The 21,417-nt window shown below is 51.5% G+C and overlaps 1 long non-coding RNA gene across 1 annotated transcript in view; it reads right to left on the bottom strand.

Moving 5' to 3' along the window:
* Nucleotides 1-218: 218 nt before the first annotated feature.
* The window catches only part of LOC140396758 (uncharacterized), a 166,795-nt gene continuing 145,596 nt past the window's right edge, over nucleotides 219-21,417 (bottom strand). The window contains exon 5 of the long non-coding RNA XR_011936625.1: nucleotides 219-1,231. This is a non-coding gene — a long non-coding RNA (uncharacterized lncRNA). The remainder of the gene's footprint in view (nucleotides 1,232-21,417) is intronic.

Raw genomic sequence — 21,417 nt, 5'->3', positions numbered from 1 at the left:
GAGGGAAATACACACCCTTTAAACCTGGAGAATGTTTATGTGAAAGCAGTTGTTATGGGCGAGGCATTTTCAGAACCCCAAAATGTACTATGGAGTTCAACCAACCTCCACCTTTAATGTATTTCTTGCTTTTCCTAGCGCACGCTTGTTCCCTAGGTGTGGAATTACAATTATGGACACGTGGGTTTTTAAACACAAAACAATGTTTATTCCATGAACTCAACTAAACATCTTAAATAAACATTGGATCTCTTAACACCCCTTACTTCAAAGATAACTCCGAAAATATTGCAACAGTAAATAATTCCTCAAATTGTTCCTTCAAACTTCCAAGAGACTTAACACCTTTAAACAGAATCACATCAGGATAAAGGCTTTACTATTACGAGTTTAAATCACCCAAATGATCCAGAGATAGTCTTTCATGGCAGAGCTGCAGCTCACTGCAAACACAGACACTGCCAAGCTATTTTTAAACTGCAAAACTGCAGCTCTCTGGAAACACACACACACAAGCTGCTTTTCCAAACTGAATCTTCCAAAATGACTGACCTGAGCTCAGCCCCACCCATTCTCTGACATCACTGTTTTCTTAAAGGTACATTGCTTAAACATCCATGTCTTAAAGGCACTCTCACATGACACCTCCCCCCGCCCCCCAGAAAAAAAAATAAACAATGAACTTCAAGGTGGTTTTATTTTTCACGTTTGCACCATCCACTAAGAAATGCAGACAGTAAATATACATTTTCATTTAAAAAAAAAAAACAACACCCTCTAACAGATATAATAATATAGTCCATTTTTCTTTGCTGTTCTTCCTCCAACCGAAATCCTTCTCGATTTCGGCATTTCTCTTCAGAATCATATAATTTAGGTCAATCTGACCACAGAGCTCCTTGCAATTCTCCAATACAGGAACATTGGTTACCACAGCTTTCAGGCAGTCAAATGCCTGTTGAAAGTCCGCTGTCCCTAGAAATTTTTGACGTTTCTTTAGCAAGTCCATCAGTCAAGTAATCACTCCACAAACCTTCTGCACAACTGTTCGACCAAAGCAATTCATGATAAGAATTCGCATTATTTCCCTTCGTCTTGAGGATAACGGAAACTCCGCAAGGAAAGTGATTCGGGCTTCTCCAAATTCACGTTCGGCTAGGTTTATCACCAAACCCGCCTACTGAAGTCGATCGAAGAACACCATACGATGTTTTAAATGTTCTTTCCATGTCTGGAAGTTAGAAATAAAAGAAGATTATCCCACTTTCTCAATGCAATCCTTCAATGGTGGGGCAGGATAAGAGTCCATTCATGTAACTGTATTCACCTTTCTGTAGTCCAAACACAACCGTTGGGTACCGTCTGCTTTAGGTACCATCACTATGGGTGAGCTCCAGTTGCTGCAACCCAGTTCAATTATGGCATTTTTAAGCATACTTTCAATCTCTTTGTTAACCTATGCCAATTTTAAAGGATTAAGTTTATATGGATGTTGTTTGATAGGAACAGCATTTCCCACATCTACATCATGCATAGCCATTTTAGTACATCCCAATATATCTCTACAAACTTGCCGATGTGATATCAATAAATCTTTCAGGTCAGTTCGTTTTTCCTCTGGACGGTAACTTAACAATTCATCCCAATGTTTAAGAACATCCTCTTTTTCTAATTTGGTTTGAGCAAAATTCACAAACATCTGGATTTGGTTCGTCACTTTGAGTTAGAATCATTAAAACCTCCTTTTTCTCTCCTTCCCTTTCAAAGTACTTTTTAAGCATATTCACATGACACACTCGGTGAATCTTCCTTCTATCTGGTGTTTTTACCACATAATTCACGTCACTTAATTTCCTTTCAATCGGATACGGTTCACAAAACCGAGCTTTTAAAGGCTCCCCTACCACTGGTAACAAAACTTTATCCCCAGTGGCAAAACTACAAAGGTTGGATTTCTTGTCCGCTACCCGTTTCATCACATTTTGTGCAACTTTCAAATGTTGTTTAGCCATTTCACCTGCTCTATTTAATCGTTCCCTAACATTTGACACGTAATCCAATCGTGTAATTTCCGATTTCTCACCCACCAATTTTTCCTTAATCAATTTAAGTGGTCCTCATACCTCATGACCAAAAGTTAGTTCAAAAGGACTAAATTTGGTAGACTCATTAGGTGCATCCCTAATTGCAATCAATACGAATGGGATTCATTTATCCCAATCCTCTGGATAGTCTTGACAATAGACACTCAACATTATCTTTAATGTCTGATGCCACTTTTCTAACGCTCCCTGTGATTCTGGATGGTACGCAGTTGATTTAAATTGTTTTATTCTTAAGCAGTCCATAACTTTGTTGAATAACTGTGAAGTAAAATTCGTTCCTTGATCCGATTGAATTTCTGTGGGTCGTCCACATCTAGTAAATAATTTAAGTAACTCCTCCACAATCCTTTTAGCTGTAATATTACGTACTGGAATGGCCTCTGGAAACCGAGTAGACAGATCCATTACAGTCAAAAGATATTGATTCACACTTTTTGTTTCAGAAAGCGGTTCTACACAATCGATTAGGACCCTTGTAAAAGGTTCCTCAAATGCTGGAATGGGTATTAAGGGTGCTGGTTTTATCATGCTTGAGGTTTCCCTATCATTTGACATGTGTGACATGATTGACACAATTTAAGTACATCTTTATGTAGTCTAGGCCAATAAAAATGTTTCTGGATTTTAGCTTGAGTTTTCCTTATTCCCAAATGACCTCCCACTGGTACCGCCTGTGCAACTCGCAACACCTCCTTCCTATGCCCTACCGGCAAGACAACTTGATGAACTTCTGCCCACTTTTCATCCGCCAGCATATGTACAGGTCTCAATTTCCTCATCAAGACATCATTTTTACAGTAATAACACTCTGGTATACTGTCAGATTCCTCTTCCGTATATGCTTTCTGATTTGTCCATTTTATTTCTACATCTTTCTGTTGTAACTCCGCCAATTTTCCTGAACTAAAAATATCCGCCTCATCCTCCACCTGTTCTTGTTCTTTTTCAACCATCTGATCAAAAATCGTATTTGATAATTGCACTTCTACTTCATCTTCACTCTTTGATTTCTCCTCTTGTCTTAACCTGTGACTTTGCGACCCGGTTACTACACAATCCGGAACAATCCCAGGATATTCGCCGTTCAACAATTCAGTTGACTGGTTTTACGCTGGCTTATCAACCACAGTCGGCATCACTCCCACCTGCGATCCAGCTATATCATTACCCAAGATAAACTGTATTACTGGACAAGATAATTTATCTATTACTCCTACTACCACTTCACCACTCTTCACTAGACTTTCCAACCTTGCCTTATATAATGGAACGCTACTCCTCTCACCCTAAATTCCACATATCACCACCTTTTCTGGCAACATTCATCGCAAACTACATAATCCCTCATCACTTACCATTAAACGTTGGCTAGCCCCTGTATCTCATAAAATTGTGACTTCTTTACCTGTTCCTCTTGATACACATGAGTAAACTTTACCCACACAAGTAAATTATTTAAAAACATCTGGCACCTTCTTAACAATTACTTCTTGAACAGGCTGTACAATCGTTTGCACCTCCTTCGCTTCCCTTGGGCTTTCCATGGCCACTCTAACAAACCCCACTGTCTTATCCTGTTTTACCACATCAGCCTTCCCAGTGCTTTTCTTCAACCACCAACACTGTGACGTTACATGGCTTACTTTATTACAGTGAAAACATCTGAGACTTTTCATTTCTTTTCCACCCTCCTGGATTTCTTTTTTAATCTGAAGTACACTGTCTTTATTGTCTCCCATCAGATCACCTTTACCTTTACCACTTGAGTATTTCTCATGTCCCCAGTTTATATCCCTCACCGGCTGAAACTGATGTCGGAAACCAATCTTTGGTTTATGAACTAATACATAATCATCTGCCATTTCCGCTGCTAATCTCGCAGTTTGAACCCTCTGTTCTTCCATATGAAATGAAATTAAATGAAAATTGCTTATTGTCACAAGTAGACTTAAATGAAGTTACTGTGAAAAGCAGCTTGTCGCCACATTCCGGCGCCTGTTCGGGGAGGCTGTTACGGGAATTGAACCGTGCTGCTGGCCTGCCTTGGTCTGCTTTCAAAGCCAGCGATTTGGCCCTGTGCCCTCTCACTGCATCAGGAATTGAATTTTTAAACTCCTCCAAAAGTATATTTTCTCTGAGAGCTTCATACGTTTGGTCTATTTTCAAAGCCCTGATGCACCTATCAAAATTACTCTGTTTGAGCCTTTCAAACTCCATATATGTTTGACCAAATTCTTTCCTTAAATTCCTAAACGTTTGTCTGTAAGTTTAAGGCACTAGCTCATATGCACTTAAGATGGATTTCTCTACCTCCTCATACGTTCCAGAAACCTCCTCCGGCAGTGATGCAAACACTTCACTCTCTCTACCTAACAGCTTTGTTTGAATCAGTAACACCCACATGTCCAGTGGCCATTTCATTTGTTTAGCTACCTTCTCAAATTAAATGAAAAATACTTCCACTTCCTCCTCGTCAAACCTTGGCAATGCTTGGACATATTTAAATAGATTCCCACCAAGCCTTCGACTATGACGCTCTTTCTCACTATCCTCATCACTATCATCCAACTGTACATTTCCCTTTATGTCTGCCAATTTTACCTGACTGTCATGTTTCATGGCCATTTTCTGAATTCTATCTCCCTCTCTTTATCTTTTTCCCTGATCCTTATCATGTTTCTTTTCTTTTTGTTCTGCTAGGGCTAATCTTTCTTTTCTCCATTCTTCTCTCTCCTTTTATTTTTCCTCTTTCTCTCTTTTTCTTGCTTTTTCCTCTATCAGTTTCACTTTATTTTTCCTCTCTCTCACTCTCGTATGCCAGCCTCTTCAATTCTTTCTCATGTTCCATTTGTTTAATTTGCAACTGAATTTTTGCCATTTCCAATGAGTCAAACTCTATCTCAGGCAACTTTAAATGCTTAACCACCGCCATAATTACCTCATCCTTTCGTATTTTGTCAGGTAATGTTAACTGCAATGTCCATGCCAAATCCTACAGTCTGCTTTTCGTTTCTGTCCGTAAAGCACTACATGTGACATTCTCCATCCCAAAACTTTGAGCCTCTGAAAGAGCCATTGTTCACAACATTCTCCCCACTTAAAATACCACACCAAAAAGCAACAATCTTTCACTGTCTTAAAGTTCACAAAAGCCAATCCAATAGATAGATTTTTCTCCCCCTCGAGCCCCCAATTGTTATGGTTGAGGAGTTTTCAGAACCCCAAAATGTATCATGGAGTTCAACCAACCTCCCCTTTAAAGGATTTGTTGCTTTTCCTAGCACATGGCTTGTTCCCTAGGATGGAATTACAATTATAGACAAGTGGGTTTTTAAACACAAAACAATGTTTATTCCATGAACTCAACTTAAAATCTGAAATAAACATTGGAACTCTTAACACCCCTTACTTCAAAGATAACTCCGAAAATATTGCAACAGTAAATAATTCCTCAAAATGTTCCTTCACACGTCCAAGAGACTTAACACCTTTAAACAGAATCACATCAGGTCAAAGGCTTTACTATTATGAGTTTAAATGACCAAAATGATCCAGAGATAGTCTTTCATGGCAGAGCTACAGCTAACTGCAAACACAGACACTGCCAACTCTTTACAAACTGCAAAACTGCAGCTCTCTGGAAACACACAGACACACACAAGCTGCTTTTCCTAACTGAAACTTCCAAAATGGCTGCCCTGAGCTCAGCCCCACCCACTCTCTGACATCACTGCTTTCTTAAAGGTACATTGTTTCAACATCAATGTCATAAAGGTACTCTCACCTGACACAGTAAAGAAAGATTCTTTTTCTCCTCGGTGGAATGGACGCTACCAAGGACTGCTAATAACCCGAACAGCCGTTAAATGAAAAGAAAATCCAGATGGGATCCACGCAACTCGTGTAAACTACATCATACGGAACTTTCAGAGGACTAGCGAAACGCTAGCCTGAAGAGAATGACGGCGTTGATGTTTTAATATTATCATATTACTCCAACTTCATGTAGAGGGTAGACTGCATTCTAACACCTTAATATACATGTCTCACTTATGCGCAGAGAGAGTAAATAAATTCAGTTGTTGGGTTTGTACACACATTCCAAGACGTTTGGGGAGGGCTTCCCTGTGCGACCTATCCCATTCACCAATAAAGAGTTAGCAGAATGGGCTCTAAGACAAAATAGTACAGGACGTGGTGAAGAGACACAGAATATGTTCGATTGGAGATTAACTGGATACGATACGAATATGTTTGAGGAATGGTGGGGGCCTAGGTTTAATGTAACACGTCGAACGCCCTGGTTGATCCTTCCCAATTATACTGGAGTCCCAAAAGGAACAATATGCTTTAAGAATCATATAACATATGGGACCCACTCAGTAGGCACGAGTCAGTGCGACCAGACCTTGAATTGGCACTACAGCTAAAGGACTATTCATCTTTGATTAGTCAGGAGACGAAAATCAAACTAGTGGAGGCTCCTGGGAAGGGGACCGATTAGACTAATGATGACTGATAGTAAAGGAAACCTGACCGCATGTAACAGCACATATTTTATCTGTGGACGTAAGGCGCACCCGTGGTTACCAGAAAATTGGGAAGGCTCCTGATATTTGGGATATGTATCCCCTTATGTAACATCACGTCCAGCAACTGCAGGACAATCCCCATCACAGGACGACACGAAGTGGTATGAAATGGGCACAAATGCTGGGAATAATGATACCACCATTAGGAATAGCCAGTAATGCATACGAACTACGCGAACTGCGAGACATCCTTGAGCAGGTAGCTAATGACACTGCAGAAGCTGTTAACCAGATAGAAACTGAAATGGTCGCTGTAAGAGCGGTTGCCCTGCAGAATAGGATGGCTCCTGATTTCTTGTTAGCTGAAAAGGGAGGCACCTGTGCCCTGACTGGAAGTTACTGTTGCACATAAATCCCTGATAACTCAGAAAAATTGATAATCAGGCGGATCACATTCGTGGAGAGGGAACAAGATTTCATGAGAAGCAGGGATGGGACTTTGACTTTGGATGGTAGGATCGTCAGGACAGAGGGTTGTGTTCTGGATTATAATCGCCATTGTAATCTTGATTGTCGATGGTTACTGTTTTAATATTGCGCAAGATATTTTTATTGTACTAACACGGGAACAGCCCTAGCCACCTGACCTCCTTGCTACCAGCTCATAACACGCAGGGAACTGTCACACGTCCGTTCCCTTACATTATAAACCATCCTTCTCTACGGAGTACACGATAATTTACTAAAAGGTGTTGATCAAAAGATCAACAATTAGGGAATTGTGGAAGGGAAATTAACATAAATGAAATACTGCTGAAATATTCTGGTTTCAGTCTTATTATGAAAACACATTGTCCTCCGAAAGATAACAAAGCAAACATACGTATTAAGCATTTCATCGTACGTACTTTCCAAGGCAGATTTAACATAAACTTGCTTGTTTACTTCAGATTATATAAACGTGCTAACTTCAATCGAATCTCAGAGTGCTGTGCAATATATTTGTGTAAATACATTTCCTTAAATCGAACCTCGAGGAATTTGTCTTTATTATGATTTCCACGACAGTGGGAGACAGTGAGGGTCTTAGAGTGGGAGATAGTGAGGTGTGCGAGAGTGGTATACATTGAGGCGAATGAGAGTGGGAGATAGGGAGGGGTGTTAGAGTGGGAGGCAGTGAGGTGTGTGAGAGTGGGAGAGAGTAAGGTGTTTTAGAGTGGGGGAGATGGTGGGGAGTGACAGTGGAATATAATGACGGGTGTAAGAGTGGGTAACAGAGAGGGTTTGAGTGGGAGAAAGTGAGGGGTATGAGAGTGGGAGACAGTGAGGGGAGTGAGAGTGGGAGACAGTGAGGGGAGTGAGACTGGGAGACAGTGAGGGGAGTGAGAGTGGGAGACAGTGAGGGGAGTGAGAGTGGGAGACAGTGAGGGGAGTGAGAGTGGGAGACAGTGAGGGGAGTGAGAGTGGGAGATAGGGAGGGGTGTTAGGGTAGGAGGCAGTGAGGTGTGTGAGAGTGGGAGAGAGTAATGTGTTTTAGAGTGGGGGAGATGGTGGGGAGTGACAGTGGAATATAATGACGGGTGTAAGAGTGGGTAACAGAGAGGGTTTGAGTGGGAGAAAGTGAGGGGTATGAGAGTGGGAGACAGTGAGGGGAGTGAGAGTGGGAGACAGTGAAGGGAGTGAGAATGGGAGACAGTGAGGGGTGTGAGAGTGGGAGACAGTGAGGGGAGTGAGAGTGGGAGACAGTGAGTGGTGTGAGAGTGGGAGACAGTAAGGGGAGTGAGAGTGGGAGACAGTGAGGGGAGTGAGAGTGGGAGACAGTGAGGGGAGTGAGAGTGGGAGACAGTGAGGGGAGTGAGAGTAGGAGACAGTGAGGGGAGTGTGAGTGTGAGACAGTGAGGGGAGTGAGAGTGGGAGACAGTGAGGGGAGTGAGAGTGAGAGGCAGTGGGGGAGTGAGACTGGGAGACAGTGAGGGGAGTGAGACTGGGAGACAGTGAGGGGAGTGAGACTGGGAGACAGTGAGGAGAGTGAGAGTGGGAGACAGTGAGGGGAGTGAGAGTGGGAGACAGTGAGGGGAGTGAGAGTGGGAGACAGTGAGGGGAGTAAGAGTGGGAGACAGTGAGGGGAGTGAGAGTGGGAGACAGTGAGGGGAGTGAGAGTGAGAGACAGGGTGGGGAGGGAGAGTGGGCGACAGTGAGGGGAGTGAGAGTGGGAGACAGCGAGGGGAGTGAGAGTGAGAGGCAGTGATGGGAGTGAGAGTGGGAGACAGTGAGGGGAGTGAGAGTGGGAGACAGTGAGGGGAGTGTGAGTGAGAGACAGTGAGGGGAGTGAGAGTGGGGGACAGTGAGGGGAGTGAGAGTGGGAGACAGTGAGGGGAGTGAGAATGGGAGACAGTGAGGGGAGTGAGAATGGGAGACAGTGAGTTGTGTGAGAGTGGGAGACAGTGAGGGGAGTGAGAGTGGGAGACAGTGAGGGGAGTGAGAGTGGGAGACAGTGAGGGGAGTGAGAGTGGGAGACAGTGAGGGGAGTGAGAGTGGGAGACAGTGAGGGGTGTGAGAGTGGGAGACAGTGAGGGGAGTGAGAGTGGGAGACAGTGAGGGGAGTGGGAGTGGTAGACAGTGAGGGGAGTGAGAGTGGGAGACAGTGAGGGGAGTGAGAGTGGTAGACAGTGAGGGGAGTGAGAGTGGGAGACAGTGAGGGGAGTGAGAGTGGGAGACAGTGAGGGGAGTGAGAGTGGGAGACAGTGAGCGGTGTGAGAGTGGGAGACATTGAGGGGAGTGAGAGTGGGAGACAGTGAGGGGAGTGACAGTGGGAGACAGTGAGGGGCGTGAGAGTGGGAGACAGTGAGGAGAGTGAGACTGGGAGACAGTGAGGAGAGTGAGAGTGGGAGACAGTGAGGGGATTGAGAGTGGGAGACAGTGAGGGGAGTGAGAGTGGGAGACAGTGAGGGGAGTGAGAGAGGGAGACAGTGAGGGGAGTGAGATTGGGAGACAGTGAGGGGAGTGAGAGAGGGAGACAGTGAGGGGAGAGAGAGTGGGAGACAGTGAGGGGAGTGAGAGTGGGAGACAGTGAGGAGTGTGAGAGTGGGAGACAGTGAGGGGAGTAAGAGTGGGAGACAGTGAGGGGAGTGAGAGTGGGAGACAGTGAGGGGAGTGAGAGTGAGAGACAGTGTGGGGAGGGAGAGTGGGCGCCAGTGAGGGGAGTGAGAGTGGGAGACAGTGAGGGGAGTGAGAGTGAGAGGCAGTGATGGGAGTGAGAGTGCGAGACTTTGAGGGGTGTGAGAGTGGCAGACAGTGAGGGGAGTGAGAGTGGGAGACAGTGAGAGGTGTGAGAGTGTGAGACAGTGAGGGAAGTGAGAGTGGGAGACAGTGAGGGGAGTGAGAGTGGGAGACAGTGAGGGGAGTGAGAGTGGGAGACAGTGATGGGAGTGAGAGTGGGAGACAGTGAGGGAAGTGAGAGTGGGAGACAGTGAGGGGAGTGAGAGTGGGAGACAGTGAGGGGAGTGAGATTGGGAGACAGTGAGGGAAGTGAGAGTGGGAGACAGTGAGGGGTGTGAGAGTGGGAGACAGTGAGGGAAGTGAGAGTGGCAGACAGTGAGGGGAGTGAGAGTGGGAGACTTTGAGGGGTGTGAGCGTGTGAGGGGAGTGAGAGTGGGAGACAGTGAGGGGAGTGAGAGTGAGAGACAATGAGTGGAGTGATTGTGGGAGACAGTGAGGGGAGTGAGAGTGAGAGACAGTGTGGGGAGTGAGAGAGGGAGACAGTGAGGGGAGTGAGATTGGGAGACAGTGAGGGAAGTGAGAGTGGGAGACAGTGAGGGGTGTGAGAGTGGGAGACAGTGAGGGAAGTGAGAGTGGCAGACAGTGAGGGGAGTGAGAGTGGGAGACTTTGAGGGGTGTGCGCGTGTGAGGGGAGTGAGAGTGGGAGACAGTGAGGGGAGTGAGAGTGAGAGACAATGAGGGGAGTGATTGTGGGAGACAGTGAGGGGAGTGAGAGTGAGAGACAGTGTGGGGAGTGAGAGAGGGAGACAGTGAGGGGAGTGAGAGTGGGAGAGAGTGAGGGGAGTGAGAGTGAGAGACAGTGAGGGGAGTGAGAGTGGTAGACAGTGAGGGGAGTGAGAGTGGGAGACAGTGAGGGGAGTGAGAGTGGGAGACAGTGAGGGGAGTGAGAGTGGGAGACAGTGAGCGGTGTGAGAGTGGGAGACAGTGAGGGAAGTGAGAGTGGGAGACAGTGAGGGGAGTGACAGTGGGAGACAGTGAGGGGCGTGAGAGTGGGAGACAGTGAGGAGAGTGAGATTGGGAGACAGTGAGGAGAGTGAGAGTGGGAGACAGTGAGGGGAGTGAGAGTGGGAGACAGTGAGGGGAGTGAGAGTGGGGGACAGTGAGGGGAGTAAGTGTGGGAGACAGTGTGGGGAGTGAGAGTGGGAGACAGTGAGGGGAGTGAGAGTGAGAGGCAGTGATGGGAGTGAGACTGGGAGACAGTGAGGGGAGTGAGACTGGGAGACAGTGAGGAGAGTGAGAGTGGGAGACAGTGAGGGGAGTGAGAGTGGGAGACAGTGAGGGGAGTGAGAGTGGGAGACAGTGAGGGGAGTGAGAGTGGGAGACAGTGAGGGAGGGGTGTGAGAGTGGGAAACAGTGAGAGGAGTGAGAGTGGGAGACAGTGAGGGGTGTGAGAGTGGGAAACAGTGAGGGGAGTGAGAGTGGGAGACAGTGATGGTAGTGAGAGTGGGAGACAGTGAAGGGAGTGAGAATGGGAGACAGTGAGGGGTGTGAGAGTGGGAGACAGTGAGGGGAGTGAGAGTGGGAGACAGTGAGTGGTGTGAGAGTGGGAGACAGTAAGGGGAGTGAGAGTGGGAGACAGTGAGGGGAGTGAGAGTGGGAGACAGTGAGGGGAGTGAGAGTGGGAGACAGTGAGGGGAGTGAGAGTAGGAGACAGTGAGGGGAGTGTGAGTGTGAGACAGTGAGGTGAGTGAGAGTGGGAGACAGTGAGGGGAGTGAGAGTGAGAGGCAGTGGGGGAGTGAGACTGGGAGACAGTGAGGGGAGTGAGACTGGGAGACAGTGAGGGGAGTGAGACTGGGAGACAGTGAGGAGAGTGAGAGTGGGAGACAGTGAGGGGAGTGAGAGTGGGAGACAGTGAGGGGAGTGAGAGTGGGAGACAGTGAGGGGAGTAAGAGTGGGAGACAGTGAGGGGAGTGAGAGTGGGAGACAGTGAGGGGAGTGAGAGTGAGAGACAGTGTGGGGAGGGAGAGTGGGCGACAGTGAGGGGAGTGAGAGTGGGAGACAGTGAGGGGAGTGAGAGTGGGAGACAGTGAGGGGAGTGAGAGTGGGAGACAGTGAGGGGAGTGAGAGTGGGAGACAGTGAGGGGAGTGAGAGTGGGAGACAGTGAGGGGAGTGACAGTGGAAGACAGTGAGGGGAGTGAGAGTGGGAGACAGTGAGGGGAGTGAGAGTGGGAGACAGTGAGGGGAGTGAGAGTGGGAGACAGTGAGGGGAGTGAGAGTGGGAGACAGTGAGGAGAGTGAGACTGGGAGACAGTGAGGAGAGTGAGAGTGGGAGACAGTGAGGGGAGTGAGAGTTGGAGACAGTGAGGGGAGTGAGAGTGGGAGACAGTGAGGGGAGTGAGAGAGGGAGACAGTGAGGGGAGTGAGATTGGGAGACAGTGAGGGGAGTGAGAGAGGGAGACAGTGAGGGGAGAGAGAGTGGGAGACAGTGAGGGGAGTGAGAGTGGGAGACAGTGAGGAGTGTGAGAGTGGGAGACAGTGAGGGGAGTAAGAGTGGGAGACAGTGAGGGGAGTGAGAGTGGGAGACAGTGAGGGGAGTGAGAGTGAGAGACAGTGTGGGGAGGGAGAGTGGGTGACAGTGAGGGGAGTGAGAGTGGGAGACAGTGAGGGGAGTGAGAGTGAGAGGCAGTGATGGGAGTGAGTTTGGGAGACTTTGAGGGGTGTGAGAGTGGGAGACAGTGAGGGGAGTGAGAGTGGGAGACAGTGAGAGGAGTGAGAGTGTGAGACAGTGAGGGAAGTGAGAGTGGGAGTCAGTGAGGGGAGTGAGAGTGGGAGACAGTGAGGGGAGTGAGAGTGGGAGACAGTGAGGGGAGTGAGAGTGGGAGACAGTGAGGGAAGTGAGAGTGGGAGACAGTGAGGGGAGTGAGAGTAGGAGACAGTGAGGGGAGTGAGATTGGGAGACAGTGAGGGAAGTGAGAGTGGGAGACAGTGAGGGGTGTGAGAGTGGGAGACAGTGAGGGAAGTGAGAGTGGCAGACAGTGAGGGGACTGAGAGTGGGAGACTTTGAGGGGTGTGAGAGTGTGAGGGGAGTGAGAGTGGGAGACAGTGAGGTGTTTTAGACTGTGAGGCAATGAGGGGAGTGACAGTGGAAGATAAGAAGGGGTGTGAGAGTGGGTAACCGAGAGGGTTTGAGTGGGAAACGCTGAGGGGTCCGAGAGTGGGAGACAGTGAGGTTAGTGAGAGTGGGAGACAGTAAGGGGAGTGAGAGTGGGAGACAGTGAGGGGAGTGAGAGTGGGAGACAGTGAGGGGAGTGAGAGTGGGAGACAGTGAGGGGAGTGAGAGTGGGAGACAGTGAGGGGAGTGACAGTGGAAGACAGTGAGGGGAGTGAGAGTGGGAGACAGTGAGGGGAGTGAGAGTGGGAGACAGTGAGGGGAGTGAGAGTGGGAGACAGTGAGGGGAGTGAGAGTGGGAGACAGTGAGGAGAGTGAGACTGGGAGACAGTGAGGAGAGTGAGAGTGGGAGACAGTGAGGGGAGTGAGAGTTGGAGACAGTGAGGGGAGTGAGAGTGGGAGACAGTGAGGGGAGTGAGAGAGGGAGACAGTGAGGGGAGTGAGATTGGGAGACAGTGAGGGGAGTGAGAGAGGGAGACAGTGAGGGGAGAGAGAGTGGGAGACAGTGAGGGGAGTGAGAGTGGTAGACAGTGAGGGGAGTGAGAGTGGGAGACAGTGAGGGGAGTGAGAGTGGGAGACAGTGAGGGGAGTGAGAGTGGGAGACAGTGAGCGGTGTGAGAGTGGGAGACATTGAGGGGAGTGAGAGTGGGAGACAGTGAGGGGAGTGACAGTGGGAGACAGTGAGGGGCGTGAGAGTGGGAGACAGTGAGGAGAGTGAGACTGGGAGACAGTGAGGAGAGTGAGAGTGGGAGACAGTGAGGGGATTGAGAGTGGGAGACAGTGAGGGGAGTGAGAGTGGGAGACAGTGAGGGGAGTGAGAGAGGGAGACAGTGAGGGGAGTGAGATTGGGAGACAGTGAGGGGAGTGAGAGAGGGAGACAGTGAGGGGAGAGAGAGTGGGAGACAGTGAGGGGAGTGAGAGTGGGAGACAGTGAGGAGTGTGAGAGTGGGAGACAGTGAGGGGAGTAAGAGTGGGAGACAGTGAGGGGAGTGAGAGTGGGAGACAGTGAGGGGAGTGAGAGTGAGAGACAGTGTGGGGAGGGAGAGTGGGCGCCAGTGAGGGGAGTGAGAGTGGGAGACAGTGAGGGGAGTGAGAGTGAGAGGCAGTGATGGGAGTGAGAGTGCGAGACTTTGAGGGGTGTGAGAGTGGCAGACAGTGAGGGGAGTGAGAGTGGGAGACAGTGAGAGGTGTGAGAGTGTGAGACAGTGAGGGAAGTGAGAGTGGGAGACAGTGAGGGGAGTGAGAGTGGGAGACAGTGAGGGGAGTGAGAGTGGGAGACAGTGATGGGAGTGAGAGTGGGAGACAGTGAGGGAAGTGAGAGTGGGAGACAGTGAGGGGAGTGAGAGTGGGAGACAGTGAGGGGAGTGAGATTGGGAGACAGTGAGGGAAGTGAGAGTGGGAGACAGTGAGGGGTGTGAGAGTGGGAGACAGTGAGGGAAGTGAGAGTGGCAGACAGTGAGGGGAGTGAGAGTGGGAGACTTTGAGGGGTGTGAGCGTGTGAGGGGAGTGAGAGTGGGAGACAGTGAGGGGAGTGAGAGTGAGAGACAATGAGTGGAGTGATTGTGGGAGACAGTGAGGGGAGTGAGAGTGAGAGACAGTGTGGGGAGTGAGAGAGGGAGACAGTGAGGGGAGTGAGATTGGGAGACAGTGAGGGAAGTGAGAGTGGGAGACAGTGAGGGGTGTGAGAGTGGGAGACAGTGAGGGAAGTGAGAGTGGCAGACAGTGAGGGGAGTGAGAGTGGGAGACTTTGAGGGGTGTGCGCGTGTGAGGGGAGTGAGAGTGGGAGACAGTGAGGGGAGTGAGAGTGAGAGACAATGAGGGGAGTGATTGTGGGAGACAGTGAGGGGAGTGAGAGTGAGAGACAGTGTGGGGAGTGAGAGAGGGAGACAGTGAGGGGAGTGAGAGTGGGAGAGAGTGAGGGGAGTGAGAGTGAGAGACAGTGAGGGGAGTGAGAGTGGTAGACAGTGAGGGGAGTGAGAGTGGGAGACAGTGAGGGGAGTGAGAGTGGGAGACAGTGAGGGGAGTGAGAGTGGGAGACAGTGAGCGGTGTGAGAGTGGGAGACAGTGAGGGAAGTGAGAGTGGGAGACAGTGAGGGGAGTGACAGTGGGAGACAGTGAGGGGCGTGAGAGTGGGAGACAGTGAGGAGAGTGAGATTGGGAGACAGTGAGGAGAGTGAGAGTGGGAGACAGTGAGGGGAGTGAGAGTGGGAGACAGTGAGGGGAGTGAGAGTGGGGGACAGTGAGGGGAGTAAGTGTGGGAGACAGTGTGGGGAGTGAGAGTGGGAGACAGTGAGGGGAGTGAGAGTGAGAGGCAGTGATGGGAGTGAGACTGGGAGACAGTGAGGGGAGTGAGACTGGGAGACAGTGAGGAGAGTGAGAGTGGGAGACAGTGAGGGGAGTGAGAGTGGGAGACAGTGAGGGGAGTGAGAGTGGGAGACAGTGAGGGGAGTGAGAGTGGGAGACAGTGAGGGAGGGGTGTGAGAGTGGGAAACAGTGAGAGGAGTGAGAGTGGGAGACAGTGAGGGGTGTGAGAGTGGGAAACAGTGAGGGGAGTGAGAGTGGGAGACAGTGATGGTAGTGAGAGTGGGAGACAGTGAAGGGAGTGAGAATGGGAGACAGTGAGGGGTGTGAGAGTGGGAGACAGTGAGGGGAGTGAGAGTGGGAGACAGTGAGTGGTGTGAGAGTGGGAGACAGTAAGGGGAGTGAGAGTGGGAGACAGTGAGGGGAGTGAGAGTGGGAGACAGTGAGGGGAGTGAGAGTGGGAGACAGTGAGGGGAGTGAGAGTAGGAGACAGTGAGGGGAGTGTGAGTGTGAGACAGTGAGGTGAGTGAGAGTGGGAGACAGTGAGGGGAGTGAGAGTGAGAGGCAGTGGGGGAGTGAGACTGGGAGACAGTGAGGGGAGTGAGACTGGGAGACAGTGAGGGGAGTGAGACTGGGAGACAGTGAGGAGAGTGAGAGTGGGAGACAGTGAGGGGAGTGAGAGTGGGAGACAGTGAGGGGAGTGAGAGTGGGAGACAGTGAGGGGAGTAAGAGTGGGAGACAGTGAGGGGAGTGAGAGTGGGAGACAGTGAGGGGAGTGAGAGTGAGAGACAGTGTGGGGAGGGAGAGTGGGCGACAGTGAGGGGAGTGAGAGTGGGAGACAGTGAGGGGAGTGAGAGTGGGAGACAGTGAGGGGAGTGAGAGTGGGAGACAGTGAGGGGAGTGAGAGTGGGAGACAGTGAGGGGAGTGAGAGTGGGAGACAGTGAGGGGAGTGACAGTGGAAGACAGTGAGGGGAGTGAGAGTGGGAGACAGTGAGGGGAGTGAGAGTGGGAGACAGTGAGGGGAGTGAGAGTGGGAGACAGTGAGGGGAGTGAGAGTGGGAGACAGTGAGGAGAGTGAGACTGGGAGACAGTGAGGAGAGTGAGAGTGGGAGACAGTGAGGGGAGTGAGAGTTGGAGACAGTGAGGGGAGTGAGAGTGGGAGACAGTGAGGGGAGTGAGAGAGGGAGACAGTGAGGGGAGTGAGATTGGGAGACAGTGAGGGGAGTGAGAGAGGGAGACAGTGAGGGGAGAGAGAGTGGGAGACAGTGAGGGGAGTGAGAGTGGGAGACAGTGAGGAGTGTGAGAGTGGGAGACAGTGAGGGGAGTAAGAGTGGGAGACAGTGAGGGGAGTGAGAGTGGGAGACAGTGAGGGGAGTGAGAGTGAGAGACAGTGTGGGGAGGGAGAGTGGGTGACAGTGAGGGGAGTGAGAGTGGGAGACAGTGAGGGGAGTGAGAGTGAGAGGCAGTGATGGGAGTGAGTTTGGGAGACTTTGAGGGGTGTGAGAGTGGGAGACAGTGAGGGGAGTGAGAGTGGGAGACAGTGAGAGGAGTGAGAGTGTGAGACAGTGAGGGAAGTGAGAGTGGGAGTCAGTGAGGGGAGTGAGAGTGGGAGACAGTGAGGGGAGTGAGAGTGGGAGACAGTGAGGGGAGTGAGAGTGGGAGACAGTGAGGGAAGTGAGAGTGGGAGACAGTGAGGGGAGTGAGAGTAGGAGACAGTGAGGGGAGTGAGATTGGGAGACAGTGAGGGAAGTGAGAGTGGGAGACAGTGAGGGGTGTGAGAGTGGGAGACAGTGAGGGAAGTGAGAGTGGCAGACAGTGAGGGGACTGAGAGTGGGAGACTTTGAGGGGTGTGAGAGTGTGAGGGGAGTGAGAGTGGGAGACAGTGAGGTGTTTTAGACTGTGAGGCAATGAGGGGAGTGACAGTGGAAGATAAGAAGGGGTGTGAGAGTGGGTAACCGAGAGGGTTTGAGTGGGAAACGCTGAGGGGTCCGAGAGTGGGAGACAGTGAGGTTAGTGAGAGTGGGAGACAGTAAGGGGAGTGAGAGTGGGAGACAGTGAGGGGAGTGAGAGTGGGAGACAGTGAGGGGAGTGAGAGTGGGAGACAGTGAGGGGAGTGAGAGTGGGAGACAGTGAGGGGAGTGACAGTGGAAGACAGTGAGGGGAGTGAGAGTGGGAGACAGTGAGGGGAGTGAGAGTGGGAGACAGTGAGGGGAGTGAGAGTGGGAGACAGTGAGGGGAGTGAGAGTGGGAGACAGTGAGGAGAGTGAGACTGGGAGACAGTGAGGAGAGTGAGAGTGGGAGACAGTGAGGGGAGTGAGAGTTGGAGACAGTGAGGGGAGTGAGAGTGGGAGACAGTGAGGGGAGTGAGAGAGGGAGACAGTGAGGGGAGTGAGATTGGGAGACAGTGAGGGGAGTGAGAGAGGGAGACAGTGAGGGGAGAGAGAGTGGGAGACAGTGAGGGGAGTGAGAGTGGGAGACAGTGAGGAGTGTGAGAGTGGGAGACAGTGAGGGGAGTAAGAGTGGGAGACAGTGAGGGGAGTGAGAGTGGGAGACAGTGAGGGGAGTGAGAGTGAGAGACAGTGTGGGGAGGGAGAGTGGGTGACAGTGAGGGGAGTGAGAGTGGGAGACAGTGAGGGGAGTGAGAGTGAGAGGCAGTGATGGGAGTGAGTTTGGGAGACTTTGAGGGGTGTGAGAGTGGGAGACAGTGAGGGGAGTGAGAGTGGGAGACAGTGAGAGGAGTGAGAGTGTGAGACAGTGAGGGAAGTGAGAGTGGGAGTCAGTGAGGGGAGTGAGAGTGGGAGACAGTGAGGGGAGTGAGAGTGGGAGACAGTGAGGGGAGTGAGAGTGGGAGACAGTGAGGGAAGTGAGAGTGGGAGACAGTGAGGGGAGTGAGAGTAGGAGACAGTGAGGGGAGTGAGATTGGGAGACAGTGAGGGAAGTGAGAGTGGGAGACAGTGAGGGGTGTGAGAGTGGGAGACAGTGAGGGAAGTGAGAGTGGCAGACAGTGAGGGGACTGAGAGTGGGAGACTTTGAGGGGTGTGAGAGTGTGAGGGGAGTGAGAGTGGGAGACAGTGAGGTGTTTTAGACTGTGAGGCAATGAGGGGAGTGACAGTGGAAGATAAGAAGGGGTGTGAGAGTGGGTAACCGAGAGGGTTTGAGTGGGAAACGCTGAGGGGTCCGAGAGTGGGAGACAGTGAGGTTAGTGAGAGTGGGAGACAGTAAGGGGAGTGAGAGTGGGAGACAGTGAGGGGAGTAAGAGTGAGAGACAGTGAGGGGTGTGAGAGTGGGAGACAGTGAGGGGAGTGAGAGTGGGAGACAGTGAGGGGAGTGAGAGTGGGAGACAGTGAGGGAGGGGTGTGAGAGTGGGAAACAGTGAGAGGAGTGAGAGTGGGAGACAGTGAGGGGTGTGAGAGTGGGAAACAGTGAGGGGAGTGAGAGTGGGAGACAGTGATGGTAGTGAGAGTGGGAGACAGTGAAGGGAGTGAGAATGGGAGACAGTGAGGGGTGTGAGAGTGGGAGACAGTGAGGGGAGTGAGAGTGGGAGACAGTGAGTGGTGTGAGAGTGGGAGACAGTAAGGGGAGTGAGAGTGGGAGACAGTGAGGGGAGTGAGAGTGGGAGACAGTGAGGGGAGTGAGAGTGGGAGACAGTGAGGGGAGTGAGAGTAGGAGACAGTGAGGGGAGTGTGAGTGTGAGACAGTGAGGGGAGTGAGAGTGGGAGACAGTGAGGGGAGTGAGAGTGAGAGGCAGTGGGGGAGTGAGACTGGGAGACAGTGAGGGGAGTGAGACTGGGAGACAGTGAGGGGAGTGAGACTGGGAGACAGTGAGGAGAGTGAGAGTGGGAGACAGTGAGGGGAGTGAGAGTGGGAGACAGTGAGGGGAGTGAGAGTGGGAGACAGTGAGGGGAGTAAGAGTGGGAGACAGTGAGGGGAGTGAGAGTGGGAGACAGTGAGGGGAGTGAGAGTGAGAGACAGTGTGGGGAGGGAGAGTGGGCGACAGTGAGGGGAGTGAGAGTGGGAGACAGCGAGGGGAGTGAGAGTGAGAGGCAGTGATGGGAGTGAGAGTGGGAGACAGTGAGGGGAGTGAGAGTGGGAGACAGTGAGGGGAGTGTGAGTGAGAGACAGTGAGGGGAGTGAGAGTGGGGGACAGTGAGGGGAGTGAGAGTGGGAGACAGTGAGGGGAGTGAGAATGGGAGACAGTGAGGGGAGTGAGAATGGGAGACAGTGAGTTGTGTGAGAGTGGGAGACAGTGAGGGGAGTGAGAGTGGGAGACAGTGAGGGGAGTGAGAGTGGGAGACAGTGAGGGGAGTGAGAGTGGGAGACAGTGAGGGGAGTGAGAGTGGGAGACAGTGAGGGGTGTGAGAGTGGGAGACAGTGAGGGGAGTGAGAGTGGGAGACAGTGAGGGGAGTGGGAGTGGTAGACAGTGAGGGGAGTGAGAGTGGGAGACAGTGAGGGGAGTGAGAGTGGTAGACAGTGAGGGGAGTGAGAGTGGGAGACAGTGAGGGGAGTGAGAGTGGGAGACAGTGAGGGGAGTGAGAGTGGGAGACAGTGAGCGGTGTGAGAGTGGGAGACATTGAGGGGAGTGAGAGTGGGAGACAGTGAGGGGAGTGACAGTGGGAGACAGTGAGGGGCGTGAGAGTGGGAGACAGTGAGGAGAGTGAGACTGGGAGACAGTGAGGAGAGTGAGAGTGGGAGACAGTGAGGGGATTGAGAGTGGGAGACAGTGAGGGGAGTGAGAGTGGGAGACAGTGAGGGGAGTGAGAGAGGGAGACAGTGAGGGGAGTGAGATTGGGAGACAGTGAGGGGAGTGAGAGAGGGAGACAGTGAGGGGAGAGAGAGTGGGAGACAGTGAGGGGAGTGAGAGTGGGAGACAGTGAGGAGTGTGAGAGTGGGAGACAGTGAGGGGAGTAAGAGTGGGAGACAGTGAGGGGAGTGAGAGTGGGAGACAGTGAGGGGAGTGAGAGTGAGAGACAGTGTGGGGAGGGAGAGTGGGCGCCAGTGAGGGGAGTGAGAGTGGGAGACAGTGAGGGGAGTGAGAGTGAGAGGCAGTGATGGGAGTGAGAGTGCGAGACTTTGAGGGGTGTGAGAGTGGCAGACAGTGAGGGGAGTGAGAGTGGGAGACAGTGAGAGGTGTGAGAGTGTGAGACAGTGAGGGAAGTGAGAGTGGGAGACAGTGAGGGGAGTGAGAGTGGGAGACAGTGAGGGGAGTGAGAGTGGGAGACAGTGATGGGAGTGAGAGTGGGAGACAGTGAGGGAAGTGAGAGTGGGAGACAGTGAGGGGAGTGAGAGTGGGAGACAGTGAGGGGAGTGAGATTGGGAGACAGTGAGGGAAGTGAGAGTGGGAGACAGTGAGGGGTGTGAGAGTGGGAGACAGTGAGGGAAGTGAGAGTGGCAGACAGTGAGGGGAGTGAGAGTGGGAGACTTTGAGGGGTGTGAGCGTGTGAGGGGAGTGAGAGTGGGAGACAGTGAGGGGAGTGAGAGTGAGAGACAATGAGTGGAGTGATTGTGGGAGACAGTGAGGGGAGTGAGAGTGAGAGACAGTGTGGGGAGTGAGAGAGGGAGACAGTGAGGGGAGTGAGATTGGGAGACAGTGAGGGAAGTGAGAGTGGGAGACAGTGAGGGGTGTGAGAGTGGGAGACAGTGAGGGAAGTGAGAGTGGCAGACAGTGAGGGGAGTGAGAGTGGGAGACTTTGAGGGGTGTGCGCGTGTGAGGGGAGTGAGAGTGGGAGACAGTGAGGGGAGTGAGAGTGACAGACAATGAGGGGAGTGATTGTGGGAGACAGTGAGGGGAGTGAGAGTGAGAGACAGTGTGGGGAGTGAGAGAGGGAGACAGTGAGGGGAGTGAGAGTGGGAGAGAGTGAGGGGAGTGAGAGTGAGAGACAGTGAGGGGAGTGAGAGTGGTAGACAGTGAGGGGAGTGAGAGTGGGAGACAGTGAGGGGAGTGAGAGTGGGAGACAGTGAGGGGAGTGAGAGTGGGAGACAGTGAGCGGTGTGAGAGTGGGAGACAGTGAGGGAAGTGAGAGTGGGAGACAGTGAGGGGAGTGACAGTGGGAGACAGTGAGGGGCGTGAGAGTGGGAGACAGTGAGGAG

Source organism: Scyliorhinus torazame, chromosome 20 (genome assembly GCF_047496885.1).
Source record: "Scyliorhinus torazame isolate Kashiwa2021f chromosome 20, sScyTor2.1, whole genome shotgun sequence".
Classification (NCBI taxonomy): Eukaryota; Metazoa; Chordata; class Chondrichthyes; order Carcharhiniformes; family Scyliorhinidae; genus Scyliorhinus; species Scyliorhinus torazame.
Note: the sequence above shows the minus strand (reverse complement) of the source record. Positions and strands in the feature narration are given on the sequence as shown.